The sequence below is a fragment of the Poecilia reticulata genome, linkage group LG14 (assembly GCF_000633615.1).
Source record: "Poecilia reticulata strain Guanapo linkage group LG14, Guppy_female_1.0+MT, whole genome shotgun sequence".
Lineage (NCBI taxonomy): Eukaryota > Metazoa > Chordata > Actinopteri > Cyprinodontiformes > Poeciliidae > Poecilia > Poecilia reticulata.
This window is the reverse complement of record NC_024344.1, coordinates 507,692-512,065: the sequence shown is the minus strand read 5'-3', so window position 1 is coordinate 512,065 and position 4,374 is coordinate 507,692. Positions and strand designations below refer to the sequence as shown.

Sequence of the window (4,374 nt, the reverse complement as noted above, 5' to 3'; positions counted from 1 at the left end):
CAGCCCGAAGTGACCCAAATCCGATTTTTAATTAAATCGTTTCCAAATATATGCGACTTRTTTGTGATSTCCAGTGTGAACCGCAAACTATCTGAAATTGTCCCGCCTGCGCAGTAGAGGGCGTAATAACGTCACGCGTTGAGTGTTTTTGCCAACCGCCATTAAAAAGAAGAAGAAAAAGCGCTCAGTGTTTGCGGAAGTAAACAGATGCTAATGGTGGAGCATCTCATTCGGTTTTTAAGTTGTCGACCGGAGTCAGAACATTAACAAGCTAATCCTTATTTATGTCCGCCATAGTTTTTCTTCCCGCTTCCTCATATCAGGGCGCACAGCAGTGACGTTTGTCGAGTACGGATGACGTTCAGGTCGGATGAACGCAACCTGGACGTACAGACACGTCTGAAAAGACCAGATACAGTACTGGATATCCATTTGGCTTGGATCGCATTTAAAAAAGAAACATCTGATCTGTGTTGTTTAGACAGTCATGAATAGATCAGGTACAGGCCGCATTAAACCCAAGAAATCTGAATTGCGTCACTTTAGGCTGCAGGATGCACTTAGCCTCAGAGTTCCTGGTATAAAACTTTATCTTCAAGCAGTTCAGCCAAAAAATAAATGTGGCCAAATGTATGATTACAAAGAAAAGATGTCTGTTGGATGCTTTGACCGCATTAGTACTTCTATGTGTGATAAAATCAGGTCGTAATGTCTATGAACTCTTCAGTGTGTTTACAGCCTCTCATTCCAGTAGAAAATGTTGGATCAAGTGTTTTTCTGCAGCATCACGCTGCTTGACCATTCCTTTTAAGTCTGGAAATTGATTTTTGAGCTTTTATGGTTTGGCTGATGCTCTGTAAACCAGTAAACCAAAGAGACAAAAAAAGAAAAACTATATATATCACATATAAATGATGTGGAAAATATATGCCAAGCTAATAAATATATTACCAAACGACAAATAGGCCTATAATAAAACGCGGCACACCACAGTCTGTTGGGCAGAATGGTCCTTTACTCCCTGAGCTTTAATATTACATCACAACCTGGGGGCTGATACGGATTTATTCTTTATAAGCAAAACTAAAAGCATAATTTCACTGAAACATTAGACATATTTAAACCACAATGAATGACAAAAACCTTTAAAAATCTTATTTTAAAACTGTTTCCTGCTCTGCAGCTGCACAGGTGTTCTGAATAATGTCTAATTAAACATCTCCAGCTTTGAACGGGTTTGAAAGGAAAGCACCGAAGACCTGATGAAAAACTTGTTTAATTAACTTTGCTAACTACGTTTTTCTGTATATTTTTGGTTAAAACTGGTGATCTGGCATCGAGTGGACGTTGTTTCCAGTAAACCTGCTTACCTCTCGGATATTACTCCGCCATTTAATTAAGGCCTTGATGAGCGACTCTCCTGTAAGTAGTAACGTGTTTACTGTCGTCCTGTCGTCTTTTCTTGGTGTTATTTAGTTGTTTAAGTTTTATTAGCATATGGTTTTGTTTGAATAATTTTGAAGCTGTTAGAAGTGGCATAAAGTCTCATTAACTCGATCATTGCATTGAGTTTTGGCTGGCACTGCGGCGTCTCGGTGCTCCTTCAGGCGTATCTGCTGGTTTTATTTCTTACCTAATTTCATCGTTTTTACGTCCAAACTGCCGTTTTTATGGCTCATCCTGCTGCGTTGCCATCAATGTCCATACACATCTGCTGCTTGTGCTTTTTATCTGTTTTTGTTTATTTTGATGGAGCTTTACCCTGAAGTTATGTGGGATTTAAATTATTTACACAACCACACCGTCACTCTCAAGTAAGACCAAAAGAGACGGTGTCAGAATTAACGTAGCTATAGATTCATAAAACTCTACGTGCGCATGCGCAAGAATGAACAGTCAGAAGGATGAAATACAAGGCGTCTGCTCTTGACTTTGTGTAGCACATTTCAGCTTCACATCAAAAAAAGTACAGAGTTATAAAACCATCATACAGTTAAGAAACCAGTTAGAAAAATTCCATGTTTTCATGAAGGTAAAACAACGTTTTAGGTTCATTTAAGCAAATTATTCTCGTCTTCAGATCATTGAAAGATTGTTTTGTTGTATTCAAACTTCAGCAAAAAGATTCAGCTTTGATATTAAGAGTGTGGACAGAAATARATGTAAACTTTACAGAGGCATTTAAGAGTCTCAGCAAAAAGAATAAAATAAATTTGATGCAGTCTGTTGCAGGAGCAAAAATGGCATCTTTGCATTGAATGACAGAAAAATCATGTTTTACTTTTTTCCATTAAAGTTGCAGATGGTGAGATAATTGACGTATCAGTTTAGTTTAAAAYGGGTTAAGATCAAAACAACCCACCTTTATGATTATGAGCGTCATAATATTGGTACCAACTGTTGATTGTGGCCTTTAGGTTGGATAATGTTGATGATTTAGGAAGGAAATGATTCAGAAATATGTCTGAAATCAAATATTTAGTTTTCCAGCTTCTTGCTCTTTCCTGCTGCTTTTAAGTTTTCACATTTCTAGACTTCCTGCAGCCCAAATTTGCTTAATTACATTCCTTGCGTTGCATGAAAAACGTCGTTCTAACTTCATTGGACCTCTTGTTAAAAATTAAAGCTTCTTTGTCATTTTCCATTTAAATCTCCACGGTTCTTTTGTTATGAAAGAAAYGAGTTAAAATTAGWTTTTCCTTTTAAAGTTAAAGCAATGCTCCTTCCAGGTTTTCTGCACAGGCCCGTCGGCCACTTCTTCTGAAACTTCAGCAGAAACACTGATGATCTCTCTTCTCTGAAGGCTTCACACCTTTTCTGCTGAGCAGAGTTTTCTCTCTTCAGACAATAAAAATCTGAAACAAATTAATGTTGGAAACCAAAAGCTCAGTTATTTGGTTACATTTTAAACAGGATATGTGAGATTTCACCATYAGCAAGCACAAAAGATTCCTACATTAAGACTTATGGAAAGTGTGGGATTTAACTACTACTTCTTCTGACTTTCTCGCTTTCACTTTAAGGGGAAAATTACATGCATGTGGCTTTGGATTGATGGATGAATGCAGAGCCTGAGGCAACAATTTCAACTTACAAGTGAGTCTGTGTGTGATTTCAGCCCAGCTTTTATGTCAGTTRAAAGACGACACCACCTCATGCACAAAGTTATGATGGGAGGTTGTCAATCTCTGGTTTTATCGCTGCATTTYCCCACCGCTCTGCTTTGACTAGGCCTCTGCTACATSGTGACTGTAAAATGTGAATTTATATTCTTTATTTCTCTYCCATTTGAGTCTGTGCTGCTGAGATGTAGCGCGGCTCTTTGCGGTGAAACATTGTCTGCTATTGGCAGGGAAAGATGACATTTTCAGACTTGTGTTTTTATCTCCATCAGCTGGGTGAAGGTGACTCTGTTTATAAGATTTTCCATACATTATATGAATTGTTTGGACATCCGTCAGTTTAGTTTGTCAGTTTTGAACAAATATGCAGCACTAAAAGTGTTTYGCATCAATCCACTTTCATAAAAGTAAACCGGATTGCTTTTTGAAAGATTGCAGCTAAATTATGCAAACAAGAGATTTTAGGAAAGCTCTGTGAATATATTATATTCCGTATGATAAAATATTTGAGTTTCTGCAGACACAACAAACACTATCTGAAGTTAGCAGGCATCTATGTGGAGCTTTGCTACATTTGAGGATATTTAATGTTCTCAAAGCAGTGATATTAAAATGCTGCAAGATAAAAATGCTACAATATTTAAGTGAATCCAACTGTCTGAAATTTAGTTTTTAAAACTCAACATTTAAAAACAGGGAAAAAAAATTAGAGCAATTATCTTGCCCAGTTGACATGTAATTTTACATAATCTGTTCAAAATCTTCAGTCAGTTTAATAGATTAACTTTCACTTTGCCAAGACATTTATTGGTTTTGCGTCCATTTGGCCGCTTCGCCGCACACAGAAAACATCCACCAGCTACGTACGGCTCTGCTGCCCATTTGTTGTATCCGGGCTGGGAGGACATTTATTTTAGTTTGTCCGTGAAGCTGCAGCAGCCCGCTGCGTTCAGCCTGCATGTGTCCTGTATGAACAGCCACCAGGCAGCAGCTCCAGGAGGACGGCTGCCGTCTCCCGTGCATCGCTTCACTCATTTCCCCMGAAAAACGATAAGAACCCGATATGGTCATGAATCRGTGAAATCCGYCCGGACCAAAACTTGAAAACTGGACACGTTGTGCTGCTGGCTTTTAGCATTAGTCAACAACTCAGAGGTGGAAGTGAGAGTGTTGCGCAACACAAATAATCACCAGTCGGAACACGGTGCGCTAAGCGAAGCAGGTAATTTTCCTCCATTAATTTTTATAACTG

General features: G+C 38.4%; 1 long non-coding RNA gene across 1 annotated transcript in view; it reads left to right on the top strand.

Moving 5' to 3' along the window:
* Nucleotides 1-1,361: 1,361 nt before the first annotated feature.
* LOC103475325 (uncharacterized) overlaps nt 1,362-4,374 on the top strand; it is a 79,060-nt gene continuing 76,047 nt past the window's right edge. Inside the window, exon 1 of the long non-coding RNA XR_535319.1 lies at nt 1,362-1,422. This is a non-coding gene — a long non-coding RNA (uncharacterized LOC103475325). The remainder of the gene's footprint in view (nt 1,423-4,374) is intronic.